The sequence below is a fragment of the Sipha flava genome, unplaced genomic scaffold (genome assembly GCF_003268045.1).
Source record: "Sipha flava isolate LNK unplaced genomic scaffold, YSA_version1 177_pilon_pilon, whole genome shotgun sequence".
NCBI lineage: Eukaryota > Metazoa > Arthropoda > Insecta > Hemiptera > Aphididae > Sipha > Sipha flava.
The window spans coordinates 663,197-681,662 of NW_020272091.1; positions in this window are offsets into that span (position 1 = coordinate 663,197).

Here is an 18,466-nt window from a genome sequence, read left to right on the forward strand (position 1 = left end):
ATCAAACAATTAGATAAACTGTATAAAATAAATACAATAAAAATATGTTTTAACTGTTGAGGGGGAGGGATGTCAGGGTTTTGGTAATAATAAATATATTATATTGCCCCCCCTAGATTTTTTCTCAGTTACGCCACTGCACAAGACTGTCAACTTTAAAATAGGCTTGGTTAAAAATGTGCGTTAATGTGTGTTAAAAAAAAATGATAAAATATCTACAATTTTAAATTGTTGATTTGGAAGTCAACTTGACATTACTGTAAATACAAACAATAAAATATAATAAATACAATTTTACAATTTCCTTTCCTTTTCGTGGTTATGTGTTAAGACTAATTCACAGAAACAATCTCCATTCAATTTCACGTAAGCTTTACATTTTCGTTTCGTACATATCCACCTCTGTATGTTATCTACAAGGTTCTTTTGGAACCCAAACTTGTAACAGTCAATAATCAATAACTTAGTTCCCTTTTCATTAAACATTAACTCCATAATAACGAATAATTAAAATTAAAAAATATAAATTAAAATACGATCGATGTTTGAGCGAAAACTATTTTATATAGGTTATATTATAGGTAGGAGTATAAATAACGATGCGTTATTCGAGACTACAATGCTCACGAACATTATTGTCATACGTACATAGGATATATACGATATACCATACAGCAATATAAGTTCTTATATCTCAATCGTTATCTTAATATCGATAATTTGCTAGATTCTAGTAATCTATAGTGTATTATATTTCTATACTTTATCTTATCGATATAATAATTCTGTCTTTATGTCATACACATAGCTTTTAAAATGTTGTTTTTTCTCTCTATGCACAGACCCGCTGGATTTTAATTTTGAATAGTGTAGGTAAATTGTGTTAAAAATTAAAATTGTCACTATTTTACCTGTACATATAACCTAACGAATTCGGCTATAACTAATAAAATACCTTTTACAAAAGGGAACTAAATCGACTAGACCTAATGAAATACCTTTTTCAAACGGGAACCAATTCGACTACTTCTGATGCTGCCCACCCAATCTGAACACTGACCAGGCGAATAGCTGTCCGAAAAATTGTTTTCAACGAATCTTTTTGTAGTGAACACAAGCAGCCGATTCTTAGTACGGTTTTAGTACCTATCCGTGTGCACGAACGCGTAATTCGCGTGTATTGGCTGTCGCGCTACGACAACGATGGCCAGAGGCCAAAGTCCTTATGATATTTTCTTTATTTTTACTCTCGTGTATTCTCTATCTCTCTCTATCTCTCTTTCTTGGTGTATCTATATCTCTACATCAGTATGCGTGTGTATTTCTCTCTCTATTAGTAATTCTCAATAAGTTTAATTGAAGGGTAGATTTTATGAAATCCGTGTTTGTGTTTGAAGAGGAAATATTTAACACGTATCCAAACTTGGACGATATTATGAATAAAAAAGATTGATTTTACTCGTCTCATGAAAATCAAAAATCAATGCAATAACTGATTTAAGAAACTTGTTACTTCATAAGCATTTAGAAAAATGAGATCTCCGTTCCAATTTACTTCTTAGTCGAAAGTCTGTGGTTTCAATCTTAATTGAGAACCACTTATCTTTAGAGTTCTGTCTCTTTCAGCTTCGGCCTCCCGGACCTTATGTACATGGGGGTATGTATGTATGTTTTTTTAAACTTTTTCTTCTCTTCTTATACTGATGTAAAAGCGTCTCTAATTAGGGCTGGCTCCGTGCCATCAATAAGGTACAGCGCGGTTTTTTATCCCGCGACTACGCATATTATGAACAACCAACGCATAAAGTATACATAAGCACACACGCCACGTATTACAATAATATTAATCAAATGTCACCCACCGCATGTGTAAAACTTTTACGTCGTCTGATATTACAATATATATATCGTAATTGATTATTTTTATACCAACGTCATCGTAGGATCTGAAATATTTCGAAGTGTTTCGCATTTATTTTCAGACATTTGTAAAATTTTAAAAGATTGCAACTACAAATACTTGGTGTATACGCCATTTTTGAGTGTTTCAATTCAGGTTCTCGGCATTCAATGTGATTTTCAACTATTTTCATTCAAGATGAGACGAATACGATATATTTAAATACATTTCAAATGATTTTTTTGAATTTTAACAGATCAATAGTTAAATCTCACTGTTACCAAAGTGCAATTTATAAGAGAATTGCACACGATGGATGACGACATGAAATTAATAAAATTAGGATTATCATAAATGCACGTCATATTATTATTGTTAAACACATGCGTGGTTAGAAGTGTACCTATAGTGTACATAAATATGTGTGTCCGCGGTTTATGACAATAGTATTGCTCGTGCGTGCACTGAAAAAAAACACCCCCGCGCGTTACTATGCAGGAGACAAATAGCTTAATTTAATCGCGTTCTCATATTATTCATGCTGCAATTGACGATTGATATAATATATTATATACACGAACTAATAAGGGGTTATTTATATTTTTTAGCCTTTTGCGTGATCACGAATCTACTATACTATACGCAAATATGATGAGTATTTTGGTGTTTATATTTTTCATATTAATATATTTATTATTATACGGCCGGCAAGAGATCAACTCCATTTATACTAAAAATAATATATGTGCATGCATTAAAAAAAAAAATTAAATTGTATCAATAATAGAATTAAAAATAACACCATAAATCCATCTGCTATAAATTACATGTGTAGTATTTCTAGTATTGTAAGCCAGTGTAAACACTTTGAGGATTTTCTTTTTTTTAACCTTTATAAACGTATCAAAAACAATTAATTTTTAATATTCCCATCAAAATGTATTCAACAACTTGAGTTGAGAATTTCGAGAGAGTCTTTCTTTGCAGATATTTTTGCAGTAAATAAATTCAGCAACTTTTTGAAGCTGTCCTTCCATTTGACAGTAACAACAAAATTATTAGAAAATGTGTATACCTTATACAATTTTCATTTGTACAAAAGAAAGATTATAAGGATTGAAGATCCACGATGTAGTGTAAATAATACGTGTACGTAAATTTTAGAGTTTCAACTTTTGGAGTAATTAATTTTAATAGTATTTTTATTTTGATTCAGACGCGTGTCTCTATGATGGAACTTTACAGCTTAAATTTTCCATTTTAAATTAGAACGCTAAGGGTTGACTGTTGAATTGAATACATTAGAAAATCAAAAAACAATATTTTTTTCGTTTAAGAGGTTTTGCGTTTAGTATTTAAGTAAAATCACATACATTTATATGGTATTCGAAAAATATCATGTTAAACAAAGATTTTTTTCAAATGATTGAAATTAATTATAAATTTATTAAAACTTATGTATATGAAATTTGATATGATTAAAATTCTATTGATATGAAAAACCTGTATTAGTCCCAGTCTACTAAACCTATCTGCTGGTCACGTTTTTGCGACTATATGTGAATTGCATAAACAGATATGCTATTATACTAGTAGTTATAATAATTTTTTCACCCGGTTAAACATAATATATTGTGTTCGCTGATCGGATAATATACATAGGCGCACACTCGTATGTATTAAATGAAATAGTATTATATATCGTTATTATTTTTTTATAACACATATTCATTGTGTGCACATAAAAACGCTTTCGAACATCTGCTCCCTATGAGCGTACACGTACATAATATGTGTACAGTCGTGCGTGTATAGCGCGCACGTCATAGCGCTTACACCCCTATAATTAAATACATTGCGATTTCCAACACGGTGTCCTCTCTGCGCTTACAGCTTGTACACAACTTCCTAACGTTCGCTGTATTAAAAATCATAGTATATTATTAATTAATTTATATTATTATTTGTAACACGGAAATGATAGGAAAAAATAAAATAAAAAAATTATCCGCCGTCGATAGTAAATTTTTTTCAAATTTTCCACATTTTTATTCGTTTATCACACACCCATAAACAGTTTACGATAATATAATATTAAATATTATTAATTATAATAGTTAAAAGTGTGGCGTGCATATTACATAATGTTATATTCGTTTGCATGCGTCTGTAAATACTGATAACCGATACGTCAAATTATAATAATCATATTAATCTGTTTGATATAAATATCGTGTATAATACACTTGTGCATATGAATTATCTGCACCGGAAATGGATAAAGGTATTCCACGATCCGGGTTTCTTATAGTAAATGAAGGGTACAGAGGAAAAACGGTAGTAGTCCATTTCTATAAATTATTCAGGGAAGCAAAAACTAAGTCCTATCTAATCTTTTTTCACCAGTATATTTAATATTTTCCCTTTAATAATTGTAGACTAAAAGATTTTTTTCACTTAATCGATTTCAACAATCTATACTACTCACCTAATTTGCTATCGAATCAAGCCATAAAATCAAAATTGAAAAAAATGGACTATTATCGTTTTTCGCCTGTACCCTTCATATAGTAAAATAAATCGCACAAACGAGTAGCAACATATTAACTTGAGTTTTACTTTAAAAACGCTTCTGAATCCAAAAACAAGTTAGGTCTACATTGGACTGCACAACATGTGTTTTTTCTTGTTAAAATTGTTTTTCTTATTATGTTTTTCTTATTAAAATTTCTAAAGAAAAAGAGAGGTATTTCATATTAGAATATCGATGTTCAACATTTTTTAGTTATTATTTTTATAGCAAATTATAGATGTGATTCGAGTGTTTCAAAATACAAAATTTAACAAATTGGGAGGAGAACGATTTAAAATATATTTATAGTAAATTAAAAATTACAATATAATTACAATGTAAGCATTGTATGTATCCTATTAGTAAATTAAACTGTACTATTGTGTATTATTATTATATCATCCTAGCGTCACATATTGTGTTTTCATTTACACTTTTTGTCGTGAGGAATATATTGCTATGGCGCTATCTAGATTTCAAACAATGATTATAGTTATAGTTTAATTGAAATAGAAAATATGAAATTTACATAAAAAATATAATTTTTATTTATAACTTTATACTTGTTATCTATAATTTTTTTGTAATAGTATATATTAATTAAATTATAAACTTATTTAATTTATACAAAATAAGGTTGGCAGGTAAAACATAACTATGGTATGTACTAAATTATTACAAAAAATTGAAAAATTTATTTCTATTACATTTTTTGTTCATTACGATTTTGTAAAAATTTTCGTGTTTATCGACTTAATACATTTTCGTTATTAAAATCAAGAATTTAAATATGAATGTTTTAATATTCAGTAAAATTATCTACTGTAATACAAACATAAACTTTAACCGTTCGTTTACGAATGGAATTAATTATGCATCAATAATAATAAGTACCTACACAGCTCCAAACGTACATACTATTATTTTAAATATATATTCTAACGTTATATTATACACCCTATATGGACGATAAATAAATACATATATTTTGTAGTCATTAAATATTTATTTAGAATTATTGACAAAACATAAATAATGTTCCTTAATAATTCGATTATGTAAGACGAAAATACTAGTATGTACTAGATACAATAACATAAGAACAAGAATAAAATTAAAGGATGGTGAAACTATAAAACAAGTAGAATACTTCATATATTTGGGTAACACTATAAGCACAGATGGTAGATTCAAAAAGGAAATTATAAAGAGAATATGCCAAGCTAAAGTGACATTTAATAAGAAAAGAAATCGTTTTATTTCAAAAAATATTGACCTAAATATCAGAAAGAATCTACTAAAAACGTATATCTGGAGCATAATGTTATACTTTCCGTGAGCCACGGAATTCAGAAAATTTTCGCAGGTCATAAAAATTCAAAGTACATAATATTTATTACAATATACTGATTGGCCAAAACTAATTTATTTCTAAATAAACAAAATATACACTTAACTAAAATTAATGTAAATATAATTACATTTAACATTTTTAAATTAATATTTTTAATAAAAAAAATAGCAGATCTTGCTCTCAACTAGCTGCTTTTAGTTGGAGTTATTGTTTTTGGTCGCTATCTTTATCATAATTTGAAGATGTTTGTTGGTGAATCGGGATCGGAATTTGTTTTTAATATAATTCATTATTGAAAAGCCGACTCACAGACGTATGTGGAGCCAAACATTGTACACATTTTCACTATCAATAATTTCAGCGTCGGGTATGTCTTTTCAAATAAATATTTCAACCAAAATTCATCATATGTAGAATCAATTTCAGTTTTTGAATACTTTTCATGATACAAATTTTTTAAGACTTCATGTGATTGGAATTCAATTATTTCCATTTGAAGATATACTTTGTTGCATTTGAAAACATTTACTGCTTCGTTAATCCATTCGATGTCAGGCTGCAAAATAAAACTACTGTTCTGTATAGTCAAGGCTGGTCCAAGCAAAAATAGTGAACTATGCAAAATCAAAAATTGCCGCCTCTAAAAAAAAAATTGAGCTCTTATTTTAACTTAGCCCCTCCCCCTATTTATATGTGACATATCTTCATAAAAAAAAATTTAATTTTTTATTTATGGATAAAATTATATATAAAGAGACTTAAAAATGATTTTTATTACTATTACTCAAAACACGTCACGATCGCGACTATCGGATATCGCGGAAGTGATTGTGTGGTTATTTATATTTTTTGAAAAATTGAAAATGCCCAGCGTAGGCTGTAATATAAAGTAATATAATAACTTTAGACAATATTATTTTATTATATACGTAAGTGGTTTTCATGAATGAATTAATTTAAATATTTTTCTTATAAAACATCAATAGAACTAAAAAAATGTTCGAGTCAATTTTTAAAATGCCGCCCCTACTAAAGTGCCACTCTAGGCAGGTGCCTAGCTTGCCTATACCTTGAACCGGTCCTGAGTATAGTTCTACAATGTTTTGGATTTTTCTGAAATCTGTTAAGCGTCTTTCGAATTCAGTCTTTAAACTGGCTATAAACTTAAAAAAATGTGTGATATCAATCTCGTATTTTTCATCAAAAACTTTTTCAAGCTGGGAAAATGTAAATGTTCATTACCAACATCTTGTAAAAAAAAAGTCAATTTTTTTCCAATACAATTTAACTCTGAAACTAAATGGCAAATTAATTTCTGCTTAACTTGAAGTTTCAAGTTGAAATAATTTATGTGTTGAAATACTATATATCTGCCAAAAACGCAATAGTTGCTACGTTACTTGATAAATTTGTAATAGTCTTTGGCAGTCAAATGTGTACTCGGAATTAAAAATAATTTCATTTAGTAAGTTAAAAAACCTGTGCATAAAATTTTCTTTGCTCAGCCATCTCACATTATTATAAAATAATATATAATAATTTTCTTGAAAAAGTGCTTTAAATAGTCTATACTGGAGTGAAGATTTTGTACATATAAAATTAATAATACTCATTACTGTTTTCATAATTTCTTCTGAATACGGATGAAGTTTGCAGTAAAAGGACGCTTTGATAAATGATACAATTATACGATAAAAGATGAGATATGCATTAAGGGTCATTTCTTAATTATTGAACAAAGCCTTGATAAGTGCCAATCATCGTTAGTGCATCATCTATTGTAAGAGATAAATTTTTTTCAAATTTAAATTTTCTGTTTAAAAATACAATACTACAGCATTGTACAAATCTTTTTCTTTGCTGGTCCCTGATAACGGCAAAATGTCAATAACTCTTAGTAAAATTTCCCACTAATATTGTTCAGATATCTCACGTGAATTATAAGCTAAGATATATCTGTGATATCACAAGACTCATCCAAGGTTAAAGAATAAAAATAAACTGTAGATAATTTTAATTGATTGTGATAATCTTTGGCCAGTACCTCAGTATTTCTCGTGCAGTGGTTGCTGATATCGGGATATGATGAAAAGTTTCGGAAATTTCGTTTTTATTTTCAAACAGTAGACTTACAGATTGAAACATACATTCTTTAACAATATCAGCATCTGTAAATGGCCTTATATGTTTACCGAGTGTCCGCGAAATTTGAAAAGATGCCTGGACACGTTTCTGTTATTTAGCCATTGCCAGTAGCGTATTTGAGGGGGGGAAATGAGGGCAATCGCAAATATTAAGGATTCACCTAATATAAATATTACCAAAAATTTTACTTGTAAATTTTGAGCCTGAATTAAAGAAAAAATTTGAGTCTCCCCCCCTAGAAGTAAGTCTAAATACGCTCCTGGCCATTGCGTAGCTCAAAATTTAAGTGGCCGATTTATTTTTCATATGTAGATTTTCAATTTTTGTTTCATTGGTCAGTATACCCAATGGGAATTTTTCGACAAATGACTTGTATGTCTTATAATGTTTTTTGATATTAAACACTTTCATAACACCCACCTTTTTTTGTCAAATCAAACAAACCGGCAAGGCACCTACTCTACCTGGTAAAATAAAACAATATAAGTCCATCCACTCAGGACAAAACTGTTTACAATCTCTAATTTTCTTCTTTTTCTATCCATGTTCAAATGTAAACAAAGAATAATAAACAAAACAAAAATTAAAGAACAAAACTGACGAACAAAAATTACGTCATAGAGGACACCTCCGTCTCACCGATAACTGACGGACTGATGCTGGTATTGGTATCAACGTGTTGTACGTATATTACAATGTGTGACGTGTGTTGTCGATTTGTCATATTAAAATTTTAAATAAACAATAAAACAGATAAGATATGATAGCTTCACAGCTAGTACAATATTTATTGCAGTCGAAAAAACCTAATAATGTACAAAGATAAGAAATTACCTGCAACATTTATTATTACAACAGTAACCCTTAATAATAATTAAGTATCGGCTTCTTCTATCCTTATCTGCGGGCCGGTTAAAATTCACACGCGGGACACCATTTGGTGACCCCTGGCATAGTATAATAATATATAGTATACATATTATGTATATAAATAATATAATGTTAATATTTAATATTGTTATTTTGTTTAACGTTTATTATAACTACATAAACTAAACGTTGAACGCATAGCCGACAAGAAACATCGCGGTAATTTAATTTTAAAAACAGATATATAAACCGTAGATACCTACTATATTAAATTGTATAAAAGTAAATATTTCCCTCGAATGTTTGGAATATTTAATTTGAACGCCAAAAGTAGTCGGAATTGAACGTTTTATTATATTATAAGATATTATTTCCAAGAATTAGTTTTCACCAAGAAAAACATATTCTCGAGGTGCATTGTTTTCCTCGTAATGAAATCTCCATAAATCTATTTAAAACGAAATATTTTACGTGCGCGCAAGTGTACACAATATACAAATGTATATTAGATATTCAAAAGGTTATACAGAAAAAAAAATGTATATATATATATATATATACATTTAATATTAGGAATGCAGTTTTTACATTTTTTTATCTACATCACCACATTTCACTGTTTTTGATTAATTTACAGGTACTTCACAAACACACACTCACTCGTTTAAAATATGTTTATATACACATAATATACATTTATAATAATAATTACTTGATTCTTTTATTCAACAACTTTTGTTTTATTTTTGTTTTGTATTTTATCGTAAATACGTGCTCTTTATACGACACGTAGTTATTCATAAATATGTATTATAGCTGTAATACTAAGTTAGATCACTAATAAATAAAAAAAAACTAAGAGGTTTATTATAAATAATATTTCAAATGAATTAGTGTTACTTTAAAAAATAAATGCGCTCGAATATATTAAATATAACATTCAGGAATTATACACTATTTAAATTCGAGGGTTTTATGATAATTATAAAATCAAATGAAGCAGGGCCGGCTTTAGATACGATCGACGCGTGCGATGGCAAAAAGCGCCAAAATCAGAAGGGCGCGTGAGAGGCATCAAAATAGTACAGTAGGTAACGATTCTATAATTAAAATTTTTGAAATTAAGATCGTCCTTACAAAAGGATGAAGGAAATTTTAATATAAAGATGTATATAAGACATAGCGAAGGACAGAGAAAAATGAAGAATGCATCTGTTGAGATTAGATTTGATAAAAACTTGTCTGAGGTTTAAAAATGTGTATACATGCATTTATACCTATAAACTAAATTACAAAATAAAATATTAGCATTGTAAATATTAAAAATTTGTTTATGTAAAATCAAGTAGTTTGCATTTAATTTATGTAAACATTTGACTAATTACCATAAAAATGGTTTTTATGCAATGTTTACAACCTCTTTTGTTTTATATATGTTTTGTTTTTATAAATAATGACTAAAGCATGAATATTGAATATAAAACATTATGATAAAAATCTAATTAAGATGCATTTAGATCTTGTCCATATAAATATAAATATATACAATATATATATATATATGTATGTGTGTGTGTGTAATAAAATTATAAATTATTTCATATATTTACCTACACTTGCTAATTTTCATGATATAATTACATGGTAAAATTAATGCAGTTTGGAATGTAACGATTTTATAACCTTTATCATACATTATGTGTGTACATGTATAAATTATATATATACTTAAAAAAGGGCAAAACTCTTAGTAAGACTCTACAGCAGTGATTCTCATCATTTTCTCGTTCATGTCACCTATAGCCACTAGAATAAAACACCGCGTCACCCTAACATAAAAATAATAAATAATCTTATCTGTGTATTTTAGAAGAGTTATTGAAATAACAAATATATATATATATATATATATATATATATATATATAGTACACAGAAAAATAATAAATACACGTATAATTTATTTGAGTTGCAGGGTTCAATAAACATTGGTAGTTTGAAGTTTTAATTTACAAATTAAAATAAAAGAGAGGAAAATAATTAATGTTTCGTATGAAAACTGATAATAAATTGGGCCCTGGTGGTTTTTACAAAGTTGAGGAAGTCGGAGGCTAAAGACCGAGTCTCATATTGTCTTTTAGAGTTTTAGAGCTACAACACTACATATCTAGCGACTGCAAAATAACCGACTCACGACCCCGGTTAAATCAATACTCGTAGGATAATCGATAATGCAGCGATTTCACAAATTAAAATACTGCACGTATTAATCGGATCTAAATAATATAAAGATACAAACTTAAAGGTATGCTATTTACATGACAGTTGTGGCAATAATATGATTTTATTAAATTTAATTATTTTTTATTTTTTTTCCTTTTCTCTTGGAAATTTCGTGCCTTCTAACCCTTGGGTGACATGTTATTCCGGTTGAGAACCACTGCTCTACAGCTAGGTGAGACATAGGAATGGGTGAATGTTATTGTAATATTGGGTTTTTAAACTTGAAATCAATTTCTCTTGAATAAACGATTCTGAGTGATAGAGGTCTGCCCAATCAGTTTATATTTATAAAGATTATCGATATCCTAGAAGAATCAAATTTCTAAATATGGTAGTTTGAGCTAGTAACATCCGCAGCAAAAAAAGGATTTAAAATTTGGAAAAATCGAAAATATTAAGTGTCTGAAAACAGCGAAAATTCATCAAAATAAATTATTCAATTTTTTATACTATTAATTATAAATATTATTTATAATCAATGGCAACACTTATAAATCATTTTTTGAAATTTACAGTATTTTTTATTTTTTTTTGGTTTTTAAGAAAATTGTATATTAATCTGGTATCTTATTTTCAAGACTTAAGTATAAGAATTGAAAATGTTATAAATTATAAATTACAAAAATGTATCGGATTTTATATTTGATGATTTTTATAATTTTATCAAAATTTTATATTCAAAATCTCGTATATTTTTATATTTTAAATTAAGCTCATTTTTTTCATTTATTAAGAATAGTATAAGCTACTTTTTATTACATTTTAAAAACTTTTTATTAAACCAAAATTATTTTATTAATATTTTCGAAAAAAGAAGCACATTTTAATTATGTTATTTATATTAAAGCGATATAAACATTTATGGAAAATGTTGTGTCCCACAAATTATTATATTTAGTTAAATCAAAACAAGTTAGATTTAATTGAAAATCAGGGTGCTTTAAATTTTGTCATATTTTTATAACTTTTCAACAATTTTTGGTTATTAAGAATTCGTTAAATTATTTGGTTCAAACCACCCACTAGATAACATATACTATCAGAAATTAGTTATGATTATGATAATTGGAGAAATCCTTGTTGAAATCGTGTAACTTATAAAAAAGTTATCTAATTTAATTGATATGTTGTTTTAAATAAAAAAATAAATCAAACCAAATATTAAGTACGTATAATTATTTTACATATCATATGTTTAAAAACGTTATGATCCATTAAATGTTTAACACAAACTCTAAATTATACATATTATATATAATATTGTGTTGTACATATTTATTTGAAATATATTCATATAATAGCAAATAATATATGTATACTAGTATACTCACTATAAAATTTGGTTAGTTATTTGATTTTAATTTTACTGTATTTATGGTTAAGATATTATTTCACGTTGAGGTATTTAATTTAAGGAAAAATAAAAAAAAAAGTTTAGATTGTATAATTGCAATTGTGTTAAAAAAGATAATGAAAAATAAACATTATTTAAGCGTTAAAAAATTTGATTTGACTTTTAATTTAGTTTTGACTTCTACACAGAAATTTCTTATTAACACTCTATATTACTTAAAATCAAAATTCAAAATATTTACTCTTGAAATTCTAAAATTGTGCTATAAAAAAATTTTGATAACTTAATTGGAATGCAGCTTAAAATAAAATATAAATTTCATATATCGACTTTACATGCAAACATATTTTAAATTATGCTACAATTTTATTTTAAAACGAATAATTATTAAGATATGTTTTTATAATACCTAATTTTAAAAAATAAAAATAAAGTATTTGAAATTCAAATATATAATATACTGTAGTATAATATGCGTGGTCACTTATGAATACGCAACCAAGCACAGAGCCCGTTTATAATATTATATGTGCATTCCTATTAGTAATCGTGTATTAGTAAAACCGATTAAATTCGATTCAATTTATGACATCTATAATATATTAACAATAACATGATATTTGCCATGTATATTGTACACATAGGCGTGCGCACGAGGTATGCAGGATATGCGCTCCCATACCCAGCGGATAGACATTTGTGTTAGTGGGCACATGAACAAAGTCTCAGTTTATAATTTTGATAAGTAATAAATGATAAAATTATATCGAAATGGACTTGTTTTTAAATTCACTATAAGTGATTTTCAATAATTTAAGAAAATACTATACATGGGTTTTATTTTTATTGTAGGAATTTACTGTTTATATTTTCCTAGAAATTATGACGATTACGTCTTTAACTTTAAGGTGACTTCTTGAAAATTTTAAAGAACTTTTTAAAATGTATAAATGTACCATGTCTGTAACTGTTATATATGTTACCGGTAATATGAATAATTCGGTATTTTTCAAAATGCGTAGGCATTATAAAAAATGCCAAAAATAACTTGGGAATATACGAGCTTTGCCTAGGTATTATGTATAATGCCAAACGTGGAGTAGGCAATATGATGAAAACAAACAAAATTGGACATCGCCTATTACCAACAACTTTACTTATCATTTATCATAAATGTGCGTGCACGATTTAACGCAATAAAGATTAATATTCTTTTATTACTATAATAATAATTCTGAGGTATAATATTGAACGTACTAATAATTTCATTACATTATCGTAATTTTTCTCGTCATTTTCGTGTCTCGATTTGATGTTGCAACTATGCATACGATTTATATGAAGTCAAATGTTTATTACAAACTACAACATTTTTTTTAAAAATTTGGCCACTAATACTAGTTTTTATCTGATGAGCAGTATAATGAGTTGATAAAAATTCAATCCACAAGGATTTTTAAAATGTGTTTGTAAGTCCAAAATAGTGTCAAAATGAAAAGTGTATTTGCCTTAAAAATAACATTTTGTGCACTTCAAAATGTTACTTTTCTACAACATGTAATAATAAGTAAATAGTAGTTTAAGTAAAATATTTATATAATAGTAATAATATAATAATAGATAAAAATTAAATTTTATATGTAATATGAGTAATAATATATAATAATTATAAGGATCTTAATGTAATATAACATATAATAAAATGTTTTGTACTTTGCCTAAAAAAAATAGACATTTTTCAAATGAAAACTTTTGATTTGATTTTTTCTATTCATATATTAATTCCAGTTTTAATTATGATACAGAAATTGAGTGCTAGTTTACAATAATAAGAATTAGATTTTTTTATCTGTAATATCTTAAAGTAAGTCTCTTAAAGAATACCTCAGTAAATATGGATCTGATATTAATAAATGTATTGTTATTTACAATGAAGTTATAAGTATTTGCCAAAAAAATCTTATCTCTATACCTGAAGTTAAAAAGAAAAATTTACTAAGAAAATTGATGACAATTCTATACACTATATGGTTGATAATAAAATTGAAGAAATGAGATATTTTACTTTGTATTCAATGTTAAATGAAATTATTTGAAGAATTTATTAACGTTTTTCACAAGAAAAATTGAATTTAATTGCATGTATATGGAAAAATGTTAAAACTTCAATCAATGACACAAACATAAAAATATTATCAGAAGCATTTAATTTAAAAAATATTGATTCTGTAATTAAACTACTTATATATATATATATATATACCAGAAACCGAATTTATATGTGATACATTTAACATTTACGTTTCAAAATGGTTAGATTAGTTAGTAAATAATGGGTGTTTAGAAATCTTCTCACATTTTTTTTAAACCCTTACATTATTATTACCGTTTCCGTTAAAAGTTGCTATTTTGAAAGAGCATTTTTAAAATTGACTATTATCAAATTAAGATTAAAGACAGTGATGACCCAAAAGTACCTGAATGCATTCATTTTGATATTTGTTGAACAAGACACTTCTATTAAAGTTGACATATAATATTTTATCTGCCTACATTACACATAATTATATAATTTAGTATCTATTAACAAATTAATGAACAAGTAAAATTATATGATAATAAACCTAACAGTAATATAACTGTTTGCTCAATTATAGTTACATGTCTTAAATGAACTTAACGAGGTATAATAGCATGAATGCAACAGGCAGTTTTGCAGAGATTGTACGATTATCATTTCATTAGTTAAGCATATGCTCAGTTATATTAATCCATAACCAATCATGCAAACCGTTTGTGTTTAAGTATATTACTATTATACTTTTTTCTCGAAATTTTTACTGTGACATGTAAAGTTTTAATGCGTGTATAATAGCGGTACCAACTATAAACCTATGCAATTATATCTCCAAAGTAATATATTGCATCGACGTTTTTATGCAAGCAACATCGTATAGTGGATGACCAAGAAAAATGTTTAATTCGTCGCTGAAGAACCTGACGAATGTCTCTAACTAGACAGATAAAATTCAATTTTTTTTACACTATTCAACTAGTTTTAATGTGTTTGTATTATCTATATGCGCACTCACTCAATATATTTGGATGCTAAGAGTTGGAAATTGTTTTTAATCAAACTTTTTTTGAATAAGAAACTATGTATAAAGATACATACCACCCCGGCTTATGCCGAAAAACAATGTCATCGTTTATTATTGTTTTATTTTTTTACTATATTTTTGTTCCGTGCATGCACTTTAATCATATATTGTGTGTAATCTGGGACGGTATTATTCTTCCAAAAGCGTGAGTAGAAAATTAATTTGAAATGCCATTCGCATCATCTGCAAGTTCACTTGTAATTCGAAATAGTTTCCCGACGAAAGCTAAAAAAGATTTTATAAGATTATTTTGTTTTAACGATTCTGCTTTGAACGGTGTTGTGACAATATAACAATGCAAAAATATCACCTCAGAAAGAAAGAAACTTTATGTGTATCTATATAGTTTTACACAATATACAAAACGTGATATTAAAGTTCTTCGAAGTTTAGTATGACTAACAAATGTTCCACGCAAAGTTGTTTTCGGTATAAAGTTTCAAAACTCTCACATCCTAAAAACAATTGTTATTAACACTGATTATAAATACTATACTAATATTTATAATCAATATTATTTACACTATAATGTTATTATACGCTAATGAATGAATATAATATTTTATTAGTTACACTCAAGGGTGGAACTAGAGTGTGAAAGATGGGGATTCATCCCCGGGCCTAACACTTTAGAGGGTGTAATTTTTGTAATCATTAATGACTAATTTGATATTTTTAACTTTGTTAAATACTATTATTAGGTTAAAACTCAATAAGTATGATTATATATTAATTATTAGACAAAAAATTCTCGAGAAGAATATTTGATTATCTGGCGTAATTTTAACATTTTCCCCGGGCGTAAAAATTCTTAGTTCCATCTTTGGTTACACTAATATTAAATTCAGTGATCTCCGGCAATCAGGCTCGTATTTAAAAATTTAACGCCCCTGGGCATATAATTTATGCTCCCCCCCATAAAAAATAAATAATAATAATGTAACACTTATTATTTCGTCCATAATCGAGATTCTATAATATTAAAATATAACTTATAAATGAAAATCGTTTAATACTTTTTTTAATTAACAAATTAAACAAATTATAATATAATAAAACATACTATTATATTTTTTTTTTTATTGTTTTATTTTATTTTCATTAGGAACATAATTTTTAAAATTAATTTTGCTAAAATAATTTGCCACCCCTGAGACTTAAAACCTCCTAGCATGTGCCTGCCCGTGCTCCCCCCTAAATATGGGCCTGCCAGCAGTTTACAATAACCGTGTAGTGCAAGCACATTGATTAAGAAAATATTTTTCTTGAAAAAATTCTGGCCAACGTTTTAATGACATTAAAAATTATTGTTGAGTCCAAATCATCAGTGACGATAAACGAATAACAATACTAATTCTTACAAAATACCGAAGATTGAAGTTAAGTTGCGATTGAATAACCAATTTATGACATATATAATTATGTTTTAGTGCATTCTTTGTAATCAAATGTATAGTTCACTTTTGTAATATTGTATATTTCAATGAATAGCAATAATACTAAAATGGTGAGTTTTCTTATAAATAAATAGTTTAAACGATACTTTTTTTTTTATGGCGTAGTGTGTCGTATATACGATTTAATATTATAGCTGCAATTTCGACGAAACTAACGAAGCGTTTTAATACACTTATTATTACATCGCAATAAGTTTTCAATAACTCACGCATACGTTACGGCTATAATTTTTTCAATTTTTTTAATAAAAAATTTTGATTGCTTTCATGTAAAATGTTGTTCATATATTAATGAATTAGGTGACTTTTAAAGCTGAATCGAGAATATGGTTTTTACTTAGTATTTTCCATCCCCAAAACTTTCAACAACATTTATCAGTATGGAAATCATTAATTTATATTTTAAATATTATCATTATTATAATATATATGTATAAGTTTCATTTTTATGATTTGCTAAGCTATATAAGTACATTGATTCACGATTTTCAAATGACAGCCTTTAATTCATTAAGCTTTATATACAAAAATATATATATATATATATATATATATATATATACCAATCGAGTACTTAATAATTCATTCCAATTATTATTAGTCGGTAAAACTTTGTGGTAAGAGGTCCGTAATCGAGTTCAAACGTTCACTACGCATTAAACGACAAAAATATATCGATGTATACGTATAGTATGTATAATGAGTATGGCCGACAAGAGAGTTTTGTTATACAAAATATGAACCCTGAATGAACAATTTACTTTGAACAGATATAACCGGAGCCCATATCCTCGCACTGAATTTAAAAACTATCATGGTTACGATTTCGATTTTAGCCTGAAATTTTCTAACCGTGCTTTATGGTTTCACTGTTGCAATAGTAGGTAAATTCTGTCTCGAATCTCGATGGATGAGATAATATTATTAAAACACATTTAATTTTGTTAAATTATAATATTAATATACATATGTTTTATGTATGTCGGGGTGTGCATATAGTATATAAATATATATATACTGGTACGTATACAAAGAATGTGAATATTTCAGTCGTGTTTATTAAAAGCCGCAATTCTCGATAACGAAGTTGATGTGTGTGTGTGTGTGTGTGTGTGTGTGTGTGTGTGTGTGTGTGTGTGTGTGTGTGTGTGTGTGTGTGTGTGTGTGTGCACGTGTGTGTGTATGTGTGTGTGTAGGTAAATGTAAAAGCACGCCAGGAATTCAGGGTATCGCCCTTTATTATTATTATTAAAACGGACCCTCTATACTGCTACAGCTCGTCGTTGTCATCGGTACATATATACATATATATTTACTCCCTCCCTGCATCCGTAAATATATATAATGTATAAGAAAAGGTGAGGCAGTGCG